The sequence below is a fragment of the Camelus bactrianus genome, chromosome 33 (genome assembly GCF_048773025.1).
Source record: "Camelus bactrianus isolate YW-2024 breed Bactrian camel chromosome 33, ASM4877302v1, whole genome shotgun sequence".
NCBI classification, from domain to species: Eukaryota; Metazoa; Chordata; class Mammalia; order Artiodactyla; family Camelidae; genus Camelus; species Camelus bactrianus.
In genome coordinates this window covers 11680569-11707044 of record NC_133571.1, presented here as the reverse complement: position 1 = coordinate 11707044, position 26476 = coordinate 11680569, and the positions used below count along the sequence as shown (strand labels likewise).

Here is a 26476-nt window from a genome sequence, read left to right as displayed (position 1 = left end):
TTCTGTTTTTGTTTTTTGCCACTGGGTCGTAGAGTCAGGGCTGGAAACCTGGACTTGACATTGAGGCCAATGTCCTCCCCGCTCTGTCATGTTGTCATCAGATGTGGTGACTACCTTAGCATCCAGGAGAGGATGCAGGAGAGAAGGGGCTGCCAAGGTCAAAAAGGTCAGGGCTTGGTTCTAGGTTCCCTCACTTACTATCCATGTGACCTTGGACAAGTTCCTTAACCTCTCTGTGCTTCTTTAAAATGGGGATAACCTAAGGACATCTTATGAATTAACAGACGAACTTATGTTATGTGATTTTAGCACAATGTCTGACACGTGCTACTTTCTGAATAAAAATACTCAATAAAAAAAGGAGATACTAGTCCTGTAACTTTTCTTTTTGAGGAGAGAAAAAATATTTTTCCTCTATTTGGGTAGGAAGGGGAAGATCTCTCCAGCACCTAGTCCATCTGAGATTTTCAGAAAATGTTATCCATCTGAAGAAGGCAGCAGGAAAAATCTAAACCCCAGAATGAGCTGTCAATAAAACCTAATTTGAACTAGCATCTCTTTATTAATATATATGTATATATAACAAACAAAAACACATTGAAGACATTTTCTCAGCAGTCTGCACTGGGGCATACCCAGTCACTGCAGCTGGATGCCAGTGGGAGAAAGGGGAGCGTCAGAGAATCTTCTCGAGTCTCTTGTGCAAAGTAAGCAGACAGCTGCCCCTGGGCTGTGAGGACGGCAGGGCCCGCTGCAGGTGGGGGCTCAGACTGGAAGCCTGCCCCTGTCTGCTTGAGACCTCTTTGGGTGCCACTTGGGTAAGGTCTGCATTGTCCACCTGCAGGACTGAGGCCATAAGCAAGTGGGATCCTGTTTGTGAATGTGTTTTCCGCATAACCCTTCCACCAAGAGGGTCCAAATCTCAGGATGCCTCTTTGAGACCAAAGCACAGGGCTAAGGTGCTCAAAACCAGAAACTGACCTCTCCTTTTACAAATCAAGAACAGGGGCCCAGAGAGGGAAAGGCATCCACCCTGGAGCCACACACCCAACTGTCCGGAGCCCGCGCTGGCTTCCCAGGGCGCTGTGTGGCTCCCAGGGGCAGGCCCGGGAGCAGGGGAAGGGGGAGCCACATCTGCCCAGTGGTCCCTCCCCAGCTCCAGGCTGCACGCCAGCTGCGGGAAAAGCGTGTCTTCTGAGGCTCCCTGGGTCCTTGACCAGGACTCCAGCACAATGCAAACAGGAGAACAAGTGTGTGAGGGAGCCCAGCCAGAGAGGGTATTGATCATGTTTAAAAAAAGCAACACACACAGAGGAGACAGAAAAACCTTACCAACGCACCAGCTGGCCTAGCTAATTAGCGCGGGTGAGCCCGTGTCAGCAGCTAGCTCGGAGTCAGGAAGACAACAATTCGCTCAACAAACAGAACATCTAAGAAGGAACAAAAAGAAAGCAGCCACTCTCCCCTAGCCTCCAGAGAGGGAAGGCTGGTGATGGGGCAGGGGCGGCGCCGAGGAGCAGGATGGGAGCGAGGGGCCCGGGCACTGTTTAAACCAGGGACACGCTGCGGTGCAGAGCGCCGAGGCGGCATCCAGTCCAGGAGAGGGTTTCATGGTTGCTGGGGCTGAGCCGCCCCTCTCCTTCCACACAGGGACTCTCGCTGCTGTCAAAGCACCGGCGCTGAGCCCTGCTCTCTCTCTGGAGGCCTTTATCAGCCTGCACTCAGCTTCTCCTCTGGACAGATCACAGTTATGGTGGGAAAAAGCAAGGGAGCAGCCTTGGGTCAGGCTGAACTCAGGCAGAAGGCCTGCCCGACAGCAGGCCAGGCACCCTGGGCAGATCGTTTGGTCTGAATGTTGGTTCTGCCAGAAGCAAGGATGTCCGGGGGCTCCTCAGTTGGAGCGTGGTCAGTGATGAGTGACTATAAGTGGCCTGGCTTCTAGCCCTCTGGTCACGAGGGATGCCCGCAGCCCCGTGGACTGCATCACCCGCAGGGAAAGAGTGGTACATGTTATGGACGAAAGTGAGGTGGGTGAGGGTCAAGGGATAGTTGGACAATTGAGGTTCCTTGAGTGAATTAATTCAGCTTATTTGGGTTCAAAGCTACCAAATAGTACAAAGAGAGGCAAGGGAGGGATGGTCGAAGGGAAAAGAAAAAATGGAAGAAAGGAAGGATGGAGAGGAGGAAGGAAGGAAGGAGAGGGGAGAGAGGGAGGGAAGCAGAGAGGAGGCGGATTCAATGCCTCTCTGCATCACATGCCTCAGCCATCCTCACGGAACCTCTGTGAGACCAGCATCACCACTCCTTTTTAAAGATAGGGAAACAGGCTCAAATCAGTCACACAGGGAGTAGGTAAATGTACAGGCAAACTGGATGTTACTGGGCACACAAGCCCCATGACCCCACTGGGCTCTGCAGACGGGGTGGGCATAAAGGGAGTGACATTTGCGCCCCTACGAACCACCCTGCGTTCCACCTCTGTATCTGTGGCTCCTCTTCTCTGCCTCTCAGGCTCCCCTGCCTTTTCTCCCACCAACCAGGAGCCCTCTCATCAAAAAGAAGCCAAGCTCGTGAGGTTGGTTACCCCTCTATTTCAGAATGCCGTGCTAGCACAGAGTGTGCTAGAGAGGAAAACGCGCTGGCGTTGAAGTCAAGAGCCTGTGATTTGGGGTGATGTTGAATGAGTCACCTTATCCCTTTGGCCCTCGGTTTCATTGTCTGTAAAATGGGGGTAATAACAGTTCCCTCACCAGTTTGGGAAGATTATATGCGGCCTTATATGTACTCCCTCAAAAGTCATTCTTAAACCACAAAGCATAGTAGCTTTTAGGAAGTATCGTATTAGAGAAAGAGAACCCCAGAAAGATTCTTAATGTTATTCTCTTCCCATTTTTAGAACTGTGTAATGGATGGATCTTTAAGAGCGCTATTTCTAGCATCATGGTACAGACATCAGGAAACCAGGGCCTTCCTCGGTCCTTCAAATCGCATTGCCTAGTCTTCTCTTCCTTCCCCTTGCTCCTCCAGTGCCCAAGTCAGGTCCTGAGCATGGGCGGGGGTAGGAAGTCACGAGATGAATTAGGAGGTCCCTTTGTGGGATCTCTTCCTGTAAGTGTGGACATGATCATGTTCGGGTCTGTGCGTTTGTAAACGTACTTGAGACTGTGCCCACATCCATTTCCATCCTCTCTCTTTTTTTTTTTTTTTTCGGCTTTTATGTCTCAGTCAATAGTTTTTGGCAATGCCTTTGCAACACCATGAACTGCAGACAGGAAATAAGACCCATCCATTTGCGCTGGTACAAGCTAAAGATTTTCTATAAAGTGCCCACATTTCCAGGCTAGGGGAATGGATTTCACTGCAGGAAAAAAAAAATATTGTGAGGTAAGAGAAACACAGCAAAGGAAAATATTGGCCACTTTAATGATTTACAGAAGCATGAAAACCTCCTTGCCTTCTGGCATTTCATGTTCCCCTCCCGCCGGTAAGGGGGCTGGGATGAGGGGTCTGATTTGAGCTGTCATGGGAGGAAGCATGGAAAAACAGAGCCAAGGGTGGCCCCTTCCTGACTATTCTTTGAGCTTCAATGGAGACACTTTCTGACCCGAGGAGAAGGGGTTGGATTGGGGAGGGGATGGAAAAAGGGAGAAAGGTGGGCACACGTTCTGGGGGTGACCGACTCCTTGTTCTATGCAGAGTATAGACAACGAGCCTGGAAGGGATGCTTTAGAAATGCATGTTCTTTGTTTACATGTGGGAAATCTGAGAGCCAGAGATATGAAGTGACTTTTCCATGATCAGCAGTCTAGTTTAGAGAGAACCTGAAACTCTACCCCAGGCCTTCCAGCTGCCAGCCCAGAATTCTTTCATCTACATCCGCTATTAGTAATAATAACATTATATTATTATTGTTAGTATAACCAGCATCACAAAAAGACCACGGCGGGCTCTCTGTGTGCCGGGAACTCTACCAACTTTACTAACACCGTCGCATTTAATTTTCATACCAACTCTAGAAGATATGTGTTATGATTCCCTTTAGATGAAGAAACTGGGACCCAGAGAGACTACATAACTTACCAAGAGCGTCCGGCCAATAAAGGACAGAGCCAGGGCTTGAGCCAACTCCAGAATCCATGCCAGAATCACTTTCCAGCAGGTATTTCTAAAAATCAGGAGATGTGAGAACAGGGAGTTATAAATGCTCCTCTTCAGAGAAGTGGCAGAGCCTCACCGACAAAGAAACACACTTTCCAAGTGTCTGGCTGGGGCAGTTTAGAGGATGGTGGCTTTAAAGCAAAGCCCAAGATGGTTGGAATTAGATGGTAAACAAATGGGCAGCGGCCCCCTTTCCTGTACGGTGGCAGGACTCTGAACGGCTTGCAGCCGTGTGTCTTGGGAATTGAGCTATTAATAAAGGAAGCCGGCAGGATGATTTACAATCAGACATTAATATGGAGATTTTCATAAACACAATAATTCACACCCAAGCAGAGTCATAAATGTAAAGTTGCATTAACTATTCTAGTTGGCATGGAAAGCCACACACAGTGTGAAATTGAACATTCCACTGCACTGTAATAATGGGCTAATGGGAAAAAAGAATGTCGTTGGGGGAAGGGGAGGGCAGTGGGAGACCAGAGGCTCTATAGTTCGAACTTGCTGAGTCCTGGTAGGAACCATCCCAAAGCTCTGCCCTTGCCTTCCACTTTTTAAAAAATAAAACTTCTTATATAGGGATAATTTTAGATCTACAGAAAAGCTACGAAGACAGCAAGTAAAGAGAGGATGTCCTTCACCCAGTTCCCCCTGTGTTAACGTCTCATGTAATTGAGGGGTATTTGTCAAAACTAAGAAATTAACGCCGATACAGTCCTGTCAGCTAACTCCAGACCTTCTTAGGATTCCACCAGTTTTTCGGCTAACGTCTTTTTTTTTTCTGTTCCAGGAGCCTATCCAGGATTGCACATTGCATTTAGTCCTCAAGTCTCTTTTAGCTGCTGCTCTGTGACAGTTATTTCACGACCTTGACAGTTTTGAAGGGTACTGGTCAGGTATTGTGTAGAATGTCTCTCAGTTTGAGTCCTCTGCTGTTTTCCTCACATTTAGGCTGGGGTCTGGGTTTGGGGAAAGACTCCCGCAGGGCAGAACTGGCCTTCTCATCACATCATACGGGGGGTACATTATATCCGTGGTAAGTATATTACTTACCGCTCGTGGTACTGACCTTGATCGCTTGGGTAAGGTGGGTGGGATTTGTCAGCTTTCTCCATTCTTCAGCTGCTATCTTTTCCCTTCCTGCATTCTCTTCTTTGGAAGCCAGTCACTAAATCCGGTCCGAACTGAGGGTTGGCGAGGAGTAAGTTCCACCCCCCAGAGGCGGATGTTTCTACATATATTATTTGCCTTATACTTCTTGAAATTAATTTTTGATTGAGCTCTTTACATTTTATTATAAAATCCCCCGCCTTCTTAATCACATTATTTTGAACATGATTTGACTTTTTCTTGCTCATTTCCTGTTCTGCATGTACGCTGATCCCTCCTCCCCCGAATTTGCTCAGTTCTTACCCTCCTTGGCCTCTCTGCAGAACTTGACACTGTTAGCTCCTTTTTCTCATGGAAAAAAACTTTTTTCTTTCTCCCAATTGCCTTGCCATTATTCTCTTCTGCTTTCTCTTCCTCCTTCTTAACTCATCGGCATTCTAAATCTGTGTCCATTTCAGTCTCAATCTCCGTTCCTTTCCTTCCTTCCGCCACCGCAGCAGTTGCACTGTCTGAGCATCCTGTGGTCCTCACCCCTCCTCTCTCTCCTGTGTTTTCCTTAGCAATCCCATCCCCTAGACCACTTCAGTCATCATCATCATCCCCCTGATGCCTGCATCTCCATCTCCACCCCTGCCCCGTCTCTATGGCTACAATTCCTCAACCTCAGTGCTCTCCTGGCCATCTCTACCCACCTTCTGCTCTATCTAAAGCTATCATCTCTCTACGAGTGAGGGGACTGTCTCGGCTGCTTTGACATCAGCCAGAATAACAGCGGCCTACGCAATGTGGAAGGTTTATTTCTCACTTACATGCAAATCTGAGCTGGTAGAGATCCTAGGGGAGGGGAGCAGCTCTGCTACAGCCCCATATTGTTCTTGTTCTGATACTAACGCTTTGGGTGCTGCCCTCGCCTGCACCGTGGAAGCTGGCTCCTCACTCCTGCATTTCTCTTTTTTAACTGAAGTTTAGTTGGTTTATGATGTTGTATTAATTTCTGTTGTACAGCATAGTGATTCAGTTACATCCTTGTCATATTTTTTCATTATAGACTATTGCAAGGTACGGAATATAGTTCCCTGGGTTATATGGTAGGACCTTGCTGTTTATCTATTTTATATATGGTAGTCAGTATCTGCAAATCCCAAACTCCCAATTTATCCCTCCATGCTCAGCTTCCCCCGCTGATCACCACAAGTTTGTTTTCTCTGTCTCTCACTACTGCATTTCTAGACAGACCTTCAGGAAAAGGACCTAGAGAATGGAAAATAAGTAGCTTTCTAAAAGGGAATGATCTGGAAGTGATACACATCACTCTGCTCACACCCCATCAGTCAGAATGGAATTGCGTGGCAAGAGCCAGTTGCAAGGGAGAATGGGAAATGGAGTCTCTGGCTGTACAACACGCAGGAGAATGGATACTGGGATGATAGACAATCTCCAAAACGGAAACCACCATTTTGCTTTCTTTCACAGCTCCTGACCTACTTCTCCTCTTGTCTTTTCAATATTTATTATTATATTGTTAATACTTATTAGTGCTCATTCCAGCAACTGCGATTGGAAACTTGGGTTATCTCTGATTTCTGTCTTATTTCACAGTAACAACTTCCCTCAAGTTTAAAATCTCTTGTCCTTTCTTACTAACACTATACAGATTCAGACCTTCATTATCTCCCATCTGAACTCTTGTAATAATTTCATTAATGGTCTCCATGCTTTCAATTCCTTGCTTCTCCAAACCACCTTTAGTATGGCTCCTGGATAATCTGAGTCAACACAGCTCAGCTCCTCAGCCCTATTCATAAATTCTTCGTGGCTCCCTATTGCCATCTCAGTAATGTCCAAATGCCTTAGTCTAACGCTCAAGGCCTTCCACAATCTCTCCCAGACTTTCCAAACTACCTACACTCTCTCCATTTTGTTCTGTGCCATATGCATTTCCTTTACATTTCAAATCCCACCTCAACCCCCACTCCTTGTTGCTTTGTCATAATAATAGGATAACAGCTAACTGTATTGATTACTTGCATTGAGTCCACAGCTAAATACGTTGTCTCATTAAATCTTCACAACAAATGGTAACTATTTTACAAATGAGAAGCAGAGGCTTGAAGGATCAATTCTTTGATTAGAATGTGACAGAGCTGAGGTTTGAGCCCCACTGTGTGACTCCAGATGCTGTGTTATTGTCCTTAAACTAACCACCTCCCATCCAAGTGGCTACTAAGGATGTACCTTCAACTATAAATGCCCTTGCCTCTTATCAACTCGTGGCAAAATCTTATCCATCTTTCAGTGCCCATCTTGGATGCCACTTCTTCCATGAAGCCCTCCCTGAATCACCCAGTTGGAGCATTTCCCTCTTTCCTCTGACTCCCAGAGCCGAGTGTCTGTGCCTCTCTTTCAACAGTTAGCCTCTCCTACTTCACATTATAGTCTCTTGCAGATATGTCTTAATTTTTCCATACTGGACCCTGACCTTGAGGATGACAATATTATTGGGCCATTTGGGCAGTTTGATTCAGTTTTTGTTTCCAGAGTAGAGTATTTATTACCTGACTTCAGCCCTCACATCTAAATACAGCATCCAAAACATTTCTTTAATCAAACTCTTTTATTCCTTTTACTGTTTTTCTTGTTCAGGCCTTTAACACATCTCACCTGGATCACTGCAATTGTCCCTGAATGTCCCACTGTAACATCCTCTCCATGTGGTGGCCAGAGCAGTCAGTCCCCATCAATGGCTTCCAGGCCCAACGCCATGTACTCTAAGCACCCTAACCCAGTAGAGAAGACTCTCAGGGATGGGTACCATACCTACCTCTACTGTTTAGGTTACACTTGCCTTTTCTCATGCTCCAGAAATATTTTATATACTATACAAGGTTTCACATTTCCATGCCTTTCTCAGACTATTCTGCCTTTCTGAAAGTTCTCACCCATTTTCCTTTGCTAACCTTTACTTCAAGACTCACCTTGGCCAAGATGACCTTCAAGAAGCATCCCTGGGACTCCACATTGGGCTAGCTGCCCTTCTTCTTTTCTGTCCTAGTATGTTCACATCATGTCATGCTCAGATGCAAATCTCTCTTCATTGTACCATTTAAGTAAAATGATTTGTGTGTCTCCTAATCCATTTGTACACTTTTCGAGGTCTGGAACCATGCCTTGGTCACCTTTGTCTTCCTTGCTCCTAAGTCAGTGCATATATCAGATATTCAAGTGTAGCAGTTTGTTGAATGAATCATAAAATCAATTATTGTATTATGCCTTAATACAGTGATACCATCAGACCTATTGAAGTTTATATGGATTATTGCCTATATTAAAGAGCCCATTATTCTATGTTTTCCTGCAGCCTGTCTGCTGTTGTTTCACACTACGGTGAGAAAACCTGCCTGGGTTGGCTCTTCTCCCAATAGAAATTGATTGAAAGTCCTCATAACAGAGGATTCTGAGTACAAATCAGAAAACCAGGATTGGGGGAGGGTATAGCTCAACTGGTAGAGTGCATGCTTAGCATGCATGAGGTCTTGGGTTCAATCCCCAGTACCTCCTCTAAGAATAAATAAATACTAAATAAACCTAATTACCTCCCCCAACCAAAAAAATTTAAAAATTAAATTAAAAACAAAAAGAAAACCAGGATGGCTACAACAGAATTGCAACAAAGGAATTTTATAAATGTTGTAACAACATCAGTTTTGCGTGATTAAGTTTTTGGTGCCATCTTGGTTCTTGGTATGTTCTGGAAGTTATGGAGACATATGACTCCAAGATTCAGGTAAGAGAGGCAGAACCAGCTGGGACAAGGGATACACCGTTCTGATCTTCCTTTGAGTGGGATTAAAAAAAAGCCTGAGATTGACCAGGACTATTCCGGACATACTCTCTTTGCATTCACATATTTTATCTTATTTGCTCCCCGGAAGATCTCTTTGCAGCTGCTGTGTTATCTGAATTTTACAGATAATGAAAGAGACACTAGAGGTTAATGGGCGCATCTCAGGTCAGCCAGCCGGTAAGCTGCTGAGTCACGCCATGAATCAGGTGCCTTCATTCAAAATCCAGTACTCTTTCCTCTGTCCCACACTTCACATAATCTTCCTGTGGGAAAATTCTATTTATCTAAACCGATACTTTTTCAAACTGCAGCTTGCAACTCATTACTTGGTCATGAAATAAGTTTAGGGAGTACCGAGCAGCATTCAGAATGGAACAGAATGGAACGGGAGACGATCAGAACAGATCGGGTGAAGTAGAGTCAGGTAGAACAGAAGAGAAGTATGAAGTATCAGAAAGTGAGTATTGTTCCTGAAACGTCTGTCCCAAGTCGCAACATAAAATATTCTTCTTTCTCTGGGTCACAGTAAAAACAAAACAAAACAAAACCCCAGCCAACCAAGCAAAAAACAAATGGAAAGTTTCTTCTTTTAACAAACGTGGCTAAAACTAAGTTGCCAAAGTGAACTTCTATTGCCAAATAGAACAGGCATGTTTCAGACTCTGTCTTTGACTCGTGGTGGAATTTGATACCTTCCCTTGCTTTCAGCATCACAAAACACTTGTCTCCCTTGGTCTCTTAAACTCCTTTTTCGTGGGGTACTTCTGTCTCTCTGATGGTCCACATTCTAGCACGTACATGTCAATATTTTCTAAATTTCTTCATGATCCTTTTCTTCCTGCTCTATTGTCTTTGCATAAAGTCCAGCCTCAACCATCATCTAAAAGTTGATGACCCCTGATCAATGCGTCTCACCCTCTGTCCTCTCCCAAGCTCCAGACTTGTATTTTTAACTCTCTCCTAAATGTTTCTTCCTAGGTGATATCTACATGTCTCTCAGAATCAACAAATCCAAATGGACCCGTTATTGTCCTTTCAAACCCACTTTCCCCTTTTCGTCAGCGGGGGCACCACCATCCACCCCCCCCCCAATCCAAGCCACTGATCTGGGAGAACTTCTCCACTCCTCTCTTTCCCCCACACCTCAGCATCTATCAATCGCCTTGTCCCGTCAATTCTGCCTCCGCCACATCTCCGGAAATTGTCGCCACTGCGCCTTTCTTAGTTCACAGCCTCATTATCTCTTCTTGTACTACTGCCTCCATGATCTCCCTCCTCCAGTCCGTCTTCCACATTGCCGCCCCAATTTCAAAAATGCAAATCTGACCACGTTGGCTCTTTATGTAAAATCACCCCGTGGATTTGTTTGAGTGTTGACTAGACGAAGATCCACACTTTTCAGTATCACAAGTGAGCCTCTCCAAATCTTCCGACTTTTGCCTCCGGAGAACTTCCTTCTCCTCTCGTCTGTCCCTGCACGTCCTCCTCTGGGCTTCAGCATCACCTGCTGAAATTCTATTTCAGATTCAGCTCTACGGCTGTTTCCTCTGAAGGGCCCTCTTCCTCAGACTCGTTTCCTATGTAGGTACCCGGCGGCGCCCAGAACTGCAGGACATCCCCTCTATACATTTTACTTCTCAGATCACATTAAATTGTCATTGATTAGTTGCATTTCAGGCTCTGGCCCTCCACCGTGAATAGTTCAAGAGCTGGAATTATGTCTTACCCACTTTGCCTGAGGCACCAGCATCTAGTAGGTGTTCAATAATGTTTGTAAAATAAATGAAGTCTCCGTTCTGCTGTTTACTGCCTGTTACTTTGAGCAATTCCCTTGGCCTCTCAAGCTTCGTTTTCTTCATCTGTAAGTGGATAGAAACGAATGATTATCCAGTGCTTCTATGCATCAGGGCCTTCACCACGTGTCTTTACGTATGTTATTTAATTCTTACCACACACCTCATCTGATGGGGTCCTAGAACTGATCCCCCATCTTCTAGGTAAGAAAAAAGAAACTGGGCGAAATGAAGTAAGTTGTGCGCGGCTGGAGAGCTAGTAGCGGGGTGGGGTCACTGACAGGATTTGAACTTAAGTCTCTCTGGCTCCAGAGTGCTTTCCCCTACAGCGGGCTGCCCATAGAATGGAGAACAGACCATCCATCTCCCAGGGATCAAATGCGATAATGTATGTGAAAGCATTTTGTAAACTGTTAAACGCCATGGAAGTGTGAGATGATATTGTCATTAAGATCTGCCATGGTCTGCATATCATGGTCAGAATTCTCAGAAACATTAGAAATCACTTTGTTAGAGCTGGTGGCAAAGGCCTATGGGAATCAGACCCCACTCTGGGGCTCTTTCTGCAGAATCCCTGCTCCGTGCTTGTGGAGGCAAATAAATGGTAGCCATGCACCAGGAGGTCCCGTGGAGCACAAGGATGCTGTGCCCAGGGATAAACCACGATGGGTGCGCTTGTCAGTTACAGGTTGTGCCACCCTACGAACGCCTCGGCGACACAATTATGTTTTAGAATCTTCAGGCAGCTTTGTTGTTGCAACAGCCCATTTAGAATCTTGGCGTCAAGCTTCGGGTCGCGAACTGCACCGCTTTTAACGGCTGCCATCAGTTTGTGAATCATTCTGTTTACAATCCTACTGATGCTGTCTGGGTGGCGCGCCTGCAGAAAGGCGATGATGTATGGCACTGCCTGCGTCAGGGCGCGTCAGGAACCACCAAGAGAGACAAGATTCACCATCAAAATATATTGCACTTAGCTGTACAATTAGTCACCCAGAGCCAACAGGCGGGTCCTGAAAGGTCAGCTGCACAAGGGCATATGGCGGCCGTTGGCTTCTGGACCATCTGAATTACTTTCTCCCATTGATGGCGGGGATAGTGGGGAAGACAAGCTTTATTATTTTTACTGACTGGGTAAACTGCCCGGGCAGTGGAAGGTTAGCTTCTTAATTTTCCCTTTCATCGTTTGAACGCTACTTAATTCCATCTAACATCATTGCTTGTTAATGTCTCTTGTTTTTTATTGCTGCAAAGAAACATGCTCTAACCAATCTGGACAAACCATGGACATGTCTGTAATTTAATGTCTGCTGACCCCAGTTTGAGGGGTTTCTCTTCAAGCACGTTTTCCCTGGGTCTGTAAGCCCTTAGTGATAACCCCCTAACATCCTTTTCCAAGCTCAGTTCATTTTCTTCTCAAGTTAATTTTTAAAAATGAGGAAATCTTTCCAACGATGCCCTGAAAATGCTGTGGCAAGAGACTCTGCTGAATATGGACTCAAATCTTGAAAAAGTTTGCCTTGTTTCCTAGGAACTATGATGTGATTTTTTTTTTTACAGTGAATAACAACTGATTCAACCCTATGTGCTAAAGAAAACACTCCCCCAGTGTTGTTCCTTCACGGGCAACCTGCTCTGAATACTCGGTTCTGCCCCCAAAGTGGTAGCCCATGACCAATTTGGGGTGCGATGACTAAGTCTAAATCTGATTGCTTTTAAAGGTTGTCAGCTCTGGAAAATTCCTAATACCCTAAGAAGTACTATATTTACAGTAGTCTGGCTTCTACACCACAAGTAGATAATGAGTCATCCACGTTCGTCAACAATTAGGTATCAATTTGTTTTCAATTTCTCTTGGGGCAGAGACATCATTAATCTTCTTTCCTCTCTTTCCCCAGAGAAGGAAGACGGTAGATTACGGCCCCTCGGTACATGGTGCTGGCCCTTGCAGAATGGCCATGGAATGTGACCAAGTAGCAGAACACACTTAACAGTCATTGCTTTCAACCTAAGGACTCAGCATCCTGGCTTGGATACTGCTATGCTTACCGTGGAGGGGCATATGTTTGTGGCACCATTTTAAAGATGGCAGGAGAGAGGCCCTGCGCAGGAGTGATTTTTCTCAGGCTGAGCAGTTCGTAAGAGTAGGCACAGAACCCAACACTCTTCATTCCCTGTTCTAGCTCTCTCTGCCAAGCAGGCTAGGTGGAGCACACTTTTAGGGTTCTCTGGTTTTCCTATCTCCATCTTTTGTAACGATTTCTGTTGTCTTTGGGAGCTCAGAGCATCTGTGCATTACTGAATCCTGCAAACCCAGCAGCTGAGTTGTGCCCCCGAGATGATGTAACTGAACAGATCACAATGTCGAGCTGAAGCTAATAGCCCAGCATGGCTCACGGCAGTGTTCTGAGCTTACCTACAGCTTCGCTGTGGTGTTACTTATGGAGATGACAGATTTACTGTAGCTCAACTTAATAAAATAACATTTATGGGAATATCTGCACAATTAAAGCACACTTCAGGTCATAAATATGCTCCAGCCAAAGCCACATCATAAACGTTCCCCTACTTTTGGACACTGCTGTTCTTTGGAGATTGATGAGAGCTTTTGCAGGTAATGAGCAGCTGGGATACAGGGAAGGTGCCTGAAAAAAGATTAGGAGAAGCTCCCAGTTCTCGGCAGAGAATTCTACTTCATAGCCTGTTCGCTCTTTTTGAATATTCCCATCACGAGTTCCTACATTGTATCTGGGGCTCCTGGTCCATTAGCACCTTCACTGGAAGCAGTAAGGCGCCGTGGAATTTAGGAAAGGAAATGCTCACTTTCTACCTATATAACCGTGTGCAAGTCTACCTGCCTTCCCGGGTCTCCCTTTTCTCACCTTTATCATCATCTGGGAGTTGGGGTAATGATCTCCAAAAGAGTAGAATTCGTTTGTGTATTTGAGGTCATGTGACTCGACAAACTTGAATGAAAGCAAAACATTTGGTCAGCGTGACTTCAGAGGATGACCTCTGGATTTCCCAGCTTTGAACTCCACCTAACTGCTGCCTCCCGCCGCTGGTGGCCAAGTAAGATCTAGAGCTGCCTGAAGTCACTCAGCCCCTCAACATGGAATTTAACAGGGCTGGTCCGGCGCCCCCCGAGTTCCATCTCTCTTGAAAATGTCTACCATCATCCTCCATGGGGTCCCCAGAGAGGAGAGACCTACTAGTGAGGCAGAGAGTTGGTTATTTGACTCTATTTGAGTAGCTTGCCAGAGGGTTTTAGAGCCGTGTAGGCAGAGTCTGGGTCGAGCTGTTGAAAGCATTTGTGCAGGCTAGCCCAGCCTCGGTGTCACAATGACCAGCTGGAAAGTGAAAAATGGAACCAAACAACGGGCGGCTCTCTTTCCACCAAGCCAAATCACCAGCTTCACTGATTTTCCTTTCCCACTGACTTCATTGTTTTCTCAGCGGATCTGACTCACTTCACAGATTGTTTCCAATCAGGCGGACACAGCCGCAGTTGCCAAGTGTGGTGGTGCCTGTTCCCCCCGGTCCGGTGGGAAGCCCGGCGGACTCATCACACGCCACCAGCCGTGTGCCGGCTACTCCTCTCGTATCCGCGTCTGGGTGCAGACACGGGAACGACAGACGCTGGGAAGCAGACATACACACACACACACACATGCACTCACCATAGCAGGGAAGTATGGTCAGGACCCAGTGAGCTCAAAGAGCCAGACTTCATGAAATTTTGTAAATAGCCACTAACCCAGGGCAAATCAGGCCCATTAATAATGGAAAATGCCAATGTCACTGACTGGCCTGTCTTACAGTCCACTTGCTTCTCTTCTCGGGATGACAAACTCCACCCCGGATCACCTTACCCTCTCTAACACACAGGCCAGAAGCCGGGGCTGGCCTGAATGAGTTCTATGGAGCCCAAACCAGAGCTCCGTGGAATGGGGGTGGGAGGGTAGTCAAGAATTTAATTGAGCAGAACAACTGGTCAGTAAGTTACAGAAGCATATCCAAAGAGGTCCCTGAAACAAGGCAGGCCTGCAAGGCTTACAGGGAACCAGAGTTCATAAGAGCCAAGACTTAAAGGAGGTTGAGTACAGGGCACCCCAGGTGGGCATGGGGCAACAGGCGAGAGCCCCAACAGAATGCCTGGGACAGGAAGCTGTGGATGGTGGCAAATTCATTTCTATTTTTATTGTTTTTAATTTTTTTGATGGTGGCTAATTTGCCATGGGCTCCTGGCCCTCTGTAATATAGGCAGGCTGGTCTCATGACTTCCGAGTTGAGGCCCAACACAGCTGTTTAGCAAAACCCTGTCTCCTAAACTGTTTTGACTCTAGATGAACATACTCAATCTACCATTCCACTTCCCAAGTACACGGACGTGCACACGTTACACAACAAAACCCCTGTTAAAATTGTTAGAAGAGCATTATTCAGAGTGACCAAAAATCCAGAAATAACCTGAATATCTATGAGCAGTGGAACAGATCATTGTGAATTACTCATACAGTGGAATAGTATACAGCAACGAAAAAGGAACAAGCTGCATACAAATACATTATTGAGCAAAAAGAGCTAGATCCAGCATAATGCATTGTGTGTGAGTCCAGTTGCGTGAAATTCCAAAACAGTCAAAACAAATCTATGGTGACTGAAGTCAAGAAATGACTTTTGGAGAGGAAGCTGAGTGTTAGTGACTAGGATGGAGAAGACGGAAAGCTTCCAGAATGCTGTGAACTTTCTGGTTTTTGATCCAGGTGGGAGTTACACTAGCATTTTTACTTTTTGTGTATATTATACTTCAATAAAAACCTTTATCTATACAAATTCAGGCATATTATAAAAAGGAGGGTGGGAAAAGTAGGCAGTACACTGTAAACACCCTCTGCCGTCAGGTACTTTTCTCACATGAAGGAGCAGGATCGTACTTTACAGATCATGCGAGTTTTGTCTTGCCTGGTGTGTGAAGGTGCTCAGTCTGTGTGATCCTCTCGGAAATTGGCTGAGAGGCTGAAGATTGGGGAGAGAGCAATCTGTGTATCCATGCCCTTCACCTGGAGAGGAATGTACTGGAAGGGGTAGGGGTGGCACAGAGGTGACGGCAGGAGAGGGTGAAGGGGCAGGTGAACACACATGCCTGGGAGAGGAGAAAGAGCGTGAAGGGGTGGGAAGCAGGGAAGGGGGTCCACTGGGCTCTCACATCTGGACTCTGAAACCACCATCTGACGCCACGCCCCTCCGAAGCGCCCATGCTGATCACCTCCAGCTGACACCCCCCAGCCACATCTGCAACACCCCGGCTAATCACTGCCCACGATTGCCTACACCTGTCTTCCCCGCTCGCCAGCCCCCGCCACCTGCCTACCTGCCACTTTCAGTCCTCACGCTAAATCAATAACAAAGACCTCTGAGGGCTGCCTGGCTTCTCCACCAGCATCCCCTCCCCTTAAGCCCACTTCCCCTCCTCCCCTCTCCCAGCCCGATCCATCTGCCCAAGCTCGGATCTGCCCTGGCAGGACTGGCAGGCCGGTTCTTCCCGCAGACAGCAGGGCTCAGCCTGGCTTTAGCAGCTGCCGACGCTGCAGTTTAAGAATCACTATGTCTGGGGAGAGTCCATTAAAAGACAGTAACAATGTATATTGTGCAGTGACCCTGGGGGCACCCAATTCCACCTTGTTAATGATCTCTTTGAAACAGCCAAGGCTAGGGAGAGAGACATGGTTCAGAGGTCCCGGCACCGTGTTGTTAAGACACGGTTGCATGTGCCGTGTTTGGGCAACTTTCAGGAATCGCTCTCATGCTAATGGGGGCAGGTCCTCAGAGACTCACTCAGCCAATTAAAATGCTCTTCAGGAGTGTCTGAATGTCCAGTCACCGGGCAGATCTGCGACTATTAAGCCTGGCGAGGAGAAAGCTTAAGATCTTGTCATCTATTCCCCTGTGAATGGATGTTCTAACAGCGAGTCTCATGCTTACCTCTTCCCCAAGTCAGGATGCTTGGATGAAAGTTACTTATTCAGGACACACCCACTGCCTTAACAGAGGTTCTGCGTGGTGCCCAGTAATCACAGCTGAGACTCCTACTCCTGGCTTTCCCAGTAAGAAAGCAAACTGAAAGGCAAGCAAAGGAGAGAGACATTATGGTAAGAGCTCTTTTGAGTCGTCTCTATTTCACAAATAAAACCTTCCCAGACTTGATGCTTTATTATTGGTAACAAATTACTTGCAGCGTACCTCACAGCAGATAAGACAAGCCAGTGTGTTTTGACACCTAGGCTGAGAACTGCGGCTGGGGAGCACGGGGACCCACAGCTAACCACACGATAAGGAATACGCATGCGTGGCTTGATGGAAAGATGAAAGAATTCCTGGGAAGGAAGACTCGTCGAGCATTCAATAACTCAGCAAACATTTAATAAGTGCCTACTGGGTGCAGGCTCTCTCCTAGGTGGAGGGCACGATTTGCTGTTGCAAGAGTAATGGAATCTCTGAGTATCTTTAAGAATTTTTGTTTTTAAATCACTTAAGCAGAGACAGGCAGGAAATAGGCAGGGCTAATGACATTCTGAGATAGTTCATTCCTGTTTCCTTCCATGCCACGCCAAGTATGATTTTTGTGACCTTAGTCCTGGGACTGTAGAAGGTGAGAGTCTAAGAAGGAAAGTTGCCGTGTGGTTTGTGCGCTCACCTGTCTACACCTGGTCATGGGGGCTTGCTAATCCGCAGGCTTCATCCTGGAGAGTTACTGGGACAACAGTTCTTCAACATGGTCCCTCTGTGGAGGGAGGACCCCTGTGCCCTCACCACCATGTACTTGCTAATGTGAGCAGGTTGTAGAGGACCCTCAATCAGGAATGAAGAGACGGAGGTTCTAGGTCCACCAGAGCTTAATAATCTTATGTAGGACATTAAGGGTCCGTGGCATCACATATCCATCCTTAGAAAGGAGATATGCCTTGGGGCAGACAAGGAGAGTCTGCACACCAGGACTTCGCATTTTTTCAGAGCACTGCTGTTAAAACATGGACCACTGGAAGCTGGAAAACATCTTTACCCCGACTCTCCACGTAGTCCTAGGCCACTGTTCGGTCCTACTCAGTCTTCACATGATGACACAACAAAGTTCTGTCCACTGTTTTCCAGCCCTGAGCACACCGCCAATCCCACAACCCTTCCGTGAACACAAACTCTGTCCTTTCCGACTCCCACTCTCTCCCCTTTAATTACCCAGTTGTTCTCCCATTCCAGGGTCTTCCCTAATCTCCCAGCCCATTTGTCCTCTCCAGCCCCATGTGACTCCCCCCAGCCTGAGCCCCAGGCCAGCCACTTCACCTGCTCAGGTCCACTCTAATAAAGTCCCTACTCTCCTGACCTGTGAGTCCCCTGGTGCCAGAATCCAAACGCAGCCCACTTTTATATGCTGCCCCACCGGATGCTGCTGCAGAAGAACCCTGGAAGCATCCTAGTTAGCTGGACCACCTTCTCTTCAGGAACCCATCCATCTGGCTTTAACTGACTTCCCCACTGTAGCTCTTCCAACACAGTCTCGCTGCCTCAAATCTGTTCCTATCCCCTCCCCCTTAATGTATTAGTCTGTGAGGGCTGTGGCAGCATTATCCACAGAGTAGGAGGCTTAAACAACAGAAATGTGTTTCCTCACAGTCCCAGGGTCAAAGAGTCCAAGATCAAGGTGTCAGCAGGTTTGACGCCTCTTCTGAGACCTTGTCTCCTTGGCTTGGACGTGGCCATCTTCTTCCAGTGTTGAGTCTGTCTTCTAATCTCCTCTTCTTTCGTTTCAAACAACTTCACTGTGGTATAATTTCTGTACAGTAAACTACACATAATTCAGCTGTACAATTTGATGAATTTAGTAGACGTGTGAAGCCACCACCATAATCTCCTCTTCTCATTAACGCCACCTTGGATTGGGGCCCACCCACACGCCCTCATTTCACCTTAATTACCTCTTTAAAGAACTTGTTCTCCGTTAGTCGCCCTCAGGAGTACTGAGGTTAGGGCTTTGGCGTATGAAGTTGGGGGAGACACAATCACAACACTTACCCTTGAGAGACAACCTTGCTTCCTGCTTATTGGATGATCAGAGCCCTCTGACTTACTTTCCCCAACGGCCCTGCTTTTGACTACAATTATTCTTCATCTTCATACATCTTCTCCCGTTTCCTTCCCTCCGCTCTAAATTTCTCTGAATAATAGTTTCTCTGGGAAGCTCTACATGGTCCTCTGGGCAGAGTAAAACATTTCTTTATCTACCATCCCATCGTATTTTGCTCCAAGAGGAAAGGAAACTAAGCTTTCTGGAAGGCCGGCTACACGAGCATCCCTGTGTTCGGCCTCCTGGCATCATATTTTTTCTGATCTGACTGTGCAACAGCTCAGTGGAGTTGTGGTCGAAAACAGAAACCCAGGACCCTGGGTAGTTAACTTCTTAGGGTCACCCAGCCAGCCAGTAAGTAAGCAGAGGTGCTATTCAAAAGAGGAGATTTTTTTTTCCTCTTTACGCCATAAATGTTCCTATTCAAGAATCTAACACATTTCCAGAGATTGTTTCTTCCCCCCGCCTTCACTTCTCGGGGGCAGTGGCTGTGCCCTGCCCACCTCCTTATGCCAAGTGCCCTGGCGCGAAGCCCGTCGCACAGACAGAACCCAGTCCATGCCTGGTGAGCGGTCGGATGAATGAATCCTCTTTGTTAAAACTAAACGCTCTTGACCCCACTTGAGTTTTGCTCCCTTTTCGTTCTCTGAGCCCTTCTCCATATATTATTCCTTTTCTTTTGCATCTTTAATATCTTCCTTTCCACTGGCTTAATCCCCTCTGCCTGGGGCACATCTCTTCTACTTTCAGGGGCGTTCTTCCTCTATCCCGCTGCCCGAGCCTATCAGACCATCCCCGTTCCTCCCTCTCCCCTGCATCCAGCTGAGAGAGAGGCCCCCATCCCTGGAGACTCTAACTCACTAGGTCTATTAAGAGATGCTGGCTTTCTTAAAGCCTTTCCAGGTGCCAGGTAGAGGAATTTGAAGTCTCCGCTCTAGGTCTCTACTTTCTTGTGTCCAAATCCCTTGCAAACGGCCTTCACTGTCATCATCAAAACCACTGCCTCAGGGTCCTCAAGGATTTCTGAGATTCCATCTTCTCCTTGGGCCTCTGCAGTGTTCATCTCCGATGGCGACACGAATGTTCCTTCTCTCTCCCTACGACCACCGCCCTGGACCTCTCATCATTATTACTCCCCGTCTGCTGGCATTGCTGCTTGCTCTCCTCCCATGTGCCGGATGGACAATTCCCCAAGGCTTGGTATCTTCCCTTTCTTCTTTGTCCCTCCACATCTTCTCCCTGGACATGTCATTTGCTTCCTAATCTCAATCACCTTGTCCCTGCAGGGGCTTCTTCAATGTAGATCTCAAACCCCAGCCTCATTAGAGTCCTGGGTTCACATTTACCCCTGTCTTAGGAAGGGCTCCACTTGAACGTCCACCACCTGCCTCACCCGTGATATGTCTGTCTTGAATCATCCCAAAAGCAAAGCTTGAGACAGAGAATGGGTGCAGGCAGTTTACGTGGGAGGTGGTCCCAGGAGGCAGGAGTGAAGGAGCAGGGAGACGGAGGCAGGGATGTAGGAGTGTCTTTGTAGGGAGCATCCTCTGGTCTAGTGCTGTGGGCAACACAGCCTCCTTTCCACTGGGACCTCCTGAGAACTGGTCAGAATGCTTTCTAAATTGTTCTCCCAAAGAACCAAAGGCACAACATCAATTCCACTCCCCCTTGGTTGTAAGTTGCCCGGGGCATTGTCTTCCCTACACACTTGGACCACTCCTGTGGGCAGGCCAAGAAAGCTCCTGGGGTTTGGAGAAGGCCCTGCGACACAAAATGGAGACAAGCTCAGGGAGCCCTTGAAGGGAGATGCAGGTGATGGGCAAGGTGGGTGGGAGGCCACGTGGGACTCTCCATGGCTGTTGTGCTGCAGTTAGAGGTGGATGCCGGGGACAGCGACACCATCGGCATCCTCTCTCCCAAGTCAGCTCAACCAAGCACCAAAGTACAAAGCTGCAGGTAACGTTCAACACTTCCTTCCCCCTTCTAGTGGGCGGTTATTAGCCCCACGTCCTGTTGATCCTAACCAGACTTGCTTTTCAGTGCCGGACCCTCATTACTTTCTCACCACGACTCCCATCTCTCCAACTATCTTGTACTGTGTTCAGTTTTCTCTCCATCGCCTAGCTTCTCCCTTCCCAAACTTCCTTACAACCCTTGCCAGATTATTCTCCCCAAAGATGAGTCTCAATATCATGAACCTGCTACTCAATCTTCAGTGGCTCCCAAGCAATGGCCATAATATGGCCACCCTCCTAAACCTGGCATTCAGTGCCGTTTATGATCGGACTCTATTCCCCCAGGGCAAAAATGGTATTCCTATGACTCTTCTACCCATTTCTTCTCTCCAGGCGGATCCTAGACTTCTTCAACCATGCTGCTCTAGCTTCTCCATTTACTTCTTTCTTCTCTTCTCTTCTCTCCTCCTTCCCATAGTTCGCCAGATTCCCCCATGGCCCCATATACTGAAACAGCCCCAATCCCACCTGTCCTTCCTGGCCCGTGTATGTTAGTTACCCCTACACGGAGCCAAAGAAACCTCCCTTGCCCTGCCTCCCAGACTCCCAAACTCAATCTCTTTTAGCTTACATCTTATTTCCCTTTTATCTTCCTGTAGTGCAGTGACTGTTGAGCTTCCCTCCCTTCTCCAGTAGAGTGTGACCCGGTCCTTGAGGGGAGAGAGCTTAGGGCAGCACTGATTCCTCTGTGGCAGGAAGCACCGGGAAATGCAGGGAGGAGAGAAGTCAGGGACGGGGGAAGAGAGGGAAGAGCAAATCTGATCCCACACTGAGAAACAGGCTGCACGGAAGAGCAAATGTTACAAGCCAAGTACGGCCTGGCATCCGCCCACCAACTCACCTCTCCCGCAGACCCCCACCTCCTCGAAAAGGACTTCATTGTTGCTCATTATCTCACCTGCCCTTGCCGCTGAGCGCCCACCTGGAGCCGACTGCCTTCTGCCGGAGACAGCTGTTCCCGATGTCTGGGTAAAGGCTGTGTAGACTTCGGCTGGGGGGTGGGGAGCTGGCAGAAGGAAGAGGATCTTTTCCTAGTTCCAGATGGCAAAGGTGAAAAATACACAAGGAAACATGCCAACCGTTTCCTCACTACCCCTAAGCTGTGTCAGCATTATGTCCACAAACAACCAGGGAAAGTGAAAAAAAAAATCAGTCAAACATTGCTTTGACTCCATCATGTCGAATACGTGGTATCACTCATGTTGCAGCTCTGTCGGGCTGTCAGACGGACTGAATTAACCAGCATATTTGTCACTATCGTGATGGGTCTTACCCAAATCACCAGTGTTTTCCTGCACCAGAGCAGAGTCAGTTGGTGTCCAGAAGTCTTCAGATATCCCAAATGACTAGTGGATTTGGTCAAACAAAAGGCCTGACTCACTCATCAGTGACATGGCCAATTCACCCATTAGTTTGGCTTTGGGCCGAGCCAGCCTCCATCACAGACTAGCCACACTTAATTAAATCGGCAGTCAGGAAGATTCCACTGCTCCTTGGTTCCCCAGCCCCATGAATGGCAGAGGGCCAGCAACAGGGCCTGCGGGATTATTCATGAGCTGCGGTGAGTCACAACCAGTTAACTTTTCCTCCTGGTCACGTGTTCCCATTAGGGCAGAGACAGGCTGTGACGTTGATTGCTCTCCACACACTTTGCTTAAAAACCAACGAGGGCTGCGGCTGGCCCTGGGAGATACTGAAAAGGAAGTAGATATTAATTTCAGGACCTTCTATCTCTCCCTTCAATACCATTGTCCTTCATTTGGGATCACTTCTTCCAGTCCCCTAACCCCCAAAGCAGGGCCACCTGCCATAATGTTTATTTCACAGCCCCACCTCTCACTCCCTTCCCTCACCTCTTCTCTTTCCATCTGAACATACCCACTGTGTGTTACCATGCATCTGTCTTTTCCTTTATCCATTTCATTCATCCATTTAACAAATAGATGTTGGGCACCTATTTTGAGCTCAAATAATGCCCCATTATGTTGGGACAAGGATCTGTATGATCCTTGTGGACATAACAGCTTAATTTAAAGCAATGAGCCAAAGGGTTGGCATTATGGGTACTGTGGCAGGCCCAGGGATGAGGGGGTCACTCTGTGGGGCACATAGAACTTCAATGATTCCCCCAACATCGAAAAGGGAGGGGATCAGTCCCTTTATCCTTGTCTCTTGTTGGAAGCCTGGCACTTCTCTCACCATTCAGCCAGGACTTTGCAAAACATGAAAAAGATGACGCTCCCTATCCTCAAGGACACTGTAATTGATGGGATTCCTTGCCTCATTCACCCTTATAGACTAGAACTGAAGGACAGGACCATACAGAAAGTGGATTGGTCTCATCTCTTTCCTCCCCAGGAAAAGCAAAAATCACAGTGCTGCCCAGGCCCTCAGTCCCAGCCGTAGCATCCGTTCGTGGTGTCCTATCCATCTTGGAACCCAACGAGTCCACCTCGTGATGGATGGTGTTCCACTTGATAGGGAACGAACGAGCGATGATTTGTCATTCACCATAAAGCACTGCTATTTCATCTGCTCCCGTTCCCCGGGATGCAGCTCCGGCTGTTTGCTCTATGCATCAATTTATAGTTTATCCTAAGACTAATGATGCTGTGTTTAAGAGGCAAGGTGGGGCTTTGTTTTTGTGTTCTACCAGCAGAGGATTACATTACTGATTGATCGTACGCGGTTGTCTGAGGCAAAAACATTTTGAATTGATACCTGGATTTGGACTACAATCAACTTCTTTGACAATTGCCTCTTGGTGCCGAATAGATCAAGAAGCGGCAGCTTTCTAATAGGGCCTCCTGGAGACGTTGACAATCCCTGCTAGAAGTGAGCCGTTTGTTGTGGTGGATGGGAGGCCGACAGATCATAAGAAGGGCTGCCTTGCAGCTTCCGGGAGCCTGAGGACATGTTCCGAGACCCTATGATTCCAGACAGTTGAAATGGGGCAGAACAGTGGTGTGCTGGTAAGCACTGAACAGTCAGCTTTCCTAAGGAAAAAGCACAAAGCTTGATTTGTAGCAATTGCCGATTTCTGTGCTGTAAAGACTCCCACCGTGGCTGGTGGCAAGCTACCAATGTGATGTCCCTGATCACAAATTTGGGAAGAGGTGTACACCATCGGCTCACGAGCTGGCGCAAACGGACTCAACCCAACACGGGACAAGGACTAGTATTTATGCCTTACTATCCTGTTCTAGGAACATTTTTTTCTGATAAGGATATTGGGGCTCAGAGAAGGTCCGTAACCTATTCAAGGTCACACAGCTGTAAGTTGAGTCTTCTTATCCAAGGTTGCCCATCTTCATCATCTCCTCTAGTACAGGGCATGGAGCCTGCTCATTCAGGCCAGTCTCTGATTCCAAGGCTTCTGCTCTTCCTGTGAACCAGGATGATTCCACAAGGAAGGGTAAGAACCAAGGAAATCCATTTGACATCTAAACTTCTGCCATTTAAGCCCAGAACTTCCTATTGCCACCTGACCTGCATTAGTGCGGAAATTCAGGTCTGCCTCTGAACTCATCTACCAATTTCTCCAGCCCTAATAACTTTGAGGAGAAGGATATAAACTTCCATGGTGACTCTTACCTGGAGTCCGGGGAAGGAACAAGATGGCCCCTGGAGAGCCCAATCATAGCGGTCCAAGAAGCCAATTCAACAACCAGTTTGGCTGAGAAACGAAATCTCTTCCCCTTGGATTTGTTTTCTCCACTTCTAATTTTCTGCCCACTGTCTTTGCTAGTTCATTTCCTTCCTGAAGTTCTGAAGCAAATGAGGCAGTGGCAGGTGGGGGGTGGCGAGCGAGGGGGCTGGGGCAGTGACCCACCCTGGTGCTCTGGCTGGCAGCTTCCGGTGCAGTGCAAAACAGTGGGGCATTAATGGCTATTAATATCCACAGAGGAAGTGCTGAAAGGCCAACAACGTAATTACTGTTTACTCATCATCTCAACTGGTCCTCAGCTCCTTCTGGCTGTGTGTCATATTGTCCTGAAGTGGGGAAACTGAGAGGGAGGGCAGAATGAGGAGGAGAGTCAGCCAGCCCCTCCCCACCCACGGCCCTGCCGCACTGTGTTAGGGATGTTGGTCGAACTGCAGGCACTGTGGCTTCTGGCAGACGCTGTGGCTCTCTGAGTACCCAGTTGAGCAGGACATCCTGGGCATGTCCTGGATGGTGGAGAGCAGTGGTCAAGGAGGTTGGCTGCCAACTCCGGGTGGCAGTGCCAGGCTGTCCTACCCCTACCTCCCTTCTCCAGAAGCGTCACAGCTGCAGAAGACTCTGTGGGGCAATCCGAAAGGGAAAGGACCACAGATTGCCTGCAATTTTCAACTCCTGAGAAGGGCTGTCTTCTGAGGAGCCCGGATCATTTCCTTAGGATGCAGAGAAAGGAGACAACTTAGCCACCCTTTTTGGTACCCCTACCCAAGGGGCCTGGGACACTCCACTCCCCAATCCCAGCCCGGGAGGATGGAGTCACTTGGCTCCCGGGGATTCCAGATCTGGACAGGATGGTGGGGGAAGAGCTTAGTGCTGTGTTTTTCCTCCCCCTGGCACCAGCCTGACTGGCAGCCTGGGCAAAGAAGAGCCCATTCTAACTGCTCCTTGGGGTCCAGAATGGAGCTCATTACATCAAACCTGCCGGTAGCCAGCAGCTCTGCTTGGTGAGCTGTGGAACAAATGTTTATCCACCACTCAGTGCAGTTCAGAGCTATTTAAGGAGCTCAGGGTGTTGAGCTGCAGGCAAGAGCTGTGTGTGCAAGGCCAGCGCTGGCACAGAGCGAGGCAGGCAGGGCTGGGGACCGGAGCCTCCAGCTTTCCAGCTCTAGGACCAGTCAAGGGCGGAAGATCACAGCAAGACTGATGTTACATGTTGTCTTTCATCCTAAACCCTTTCCTCTCCTTTCTTCCCTTTCTCCTTTATTTTCCTTCTCTCTTCTTTTCTTTCCCTTTCTTTTCCCTTCTTTACTTCTTCCTTCCTTCCCTCCTTCTTTCCTTCCTTCTTCCTTCCTTCCTTCTTTCCTTCCTTTCTTGTTTCCTTCCTTCCTTCCTCCTTCCTTCCTTCCTTCCATCCTTCTTTCTTTCCTTCCTACCTTCCTTTCTCCCTTCCCTTTTATTCTGTCCTTTTCCCCTTCTCTTCCCTTGGACAACCCTGTGGTTCCTTGATTGCCCTCCAATATGCGTTGTTCTCTCTTGCAGAGACAGTGAGGAAATCCACAAAATGAACAGAAGAAGAAAATAAAACTAAAGCCTCTACTCTCACAAAAAAAAAGAGGGAAATTCTGCCTAATGTGACCCCGATGGGTATTTGCCAGTGAAGGAACCAAGGGCAGCAACAGAGTATAATTTCCATGGCGTTTTCTTTTTTCTTTCTTTCTTTTATTTTTTTAATTGAAGTATAGTCGGTTTACAATGTTGTGTTAGTTTCTGGTG

The 26476-nt window shown here is 47.6% G+C and overlaps 1 long non-coding RNA gene across 2 annotated transcripts in view; it reads right to left on the bottom strand.

Moving 5' to 3' along the window:
• The window catches only part of LOC141575856 (uncharacterized), a 30509-nt gene extending 7807 nt beyond the window's left edge, over window positions 1–22702 (bottom strand). The window contains exons 1-4 of one of the 2 annotated variants that reach the window (XR_012503827.1): window positions 21941–22702; window positions 16891–17025; window positions 10839–10971; window positions 4081–4165 (exon numbers count right to left, since the gene is read on the bottom strand). This is a non-coding gene — a long non-coding RNA (uncharacterized LOC141575856). Of the gene's footprint in view, window positions 1–4080; window positions 10972–16890; window positions 17026–21940 lie in introns of both variants that reach the window. The other variant, XR_012503826.1, reaches the window with a different exon arrangement.
• Between the last annotated feature and the right edge of the window lie 3774 nt (window positions 22703–26476).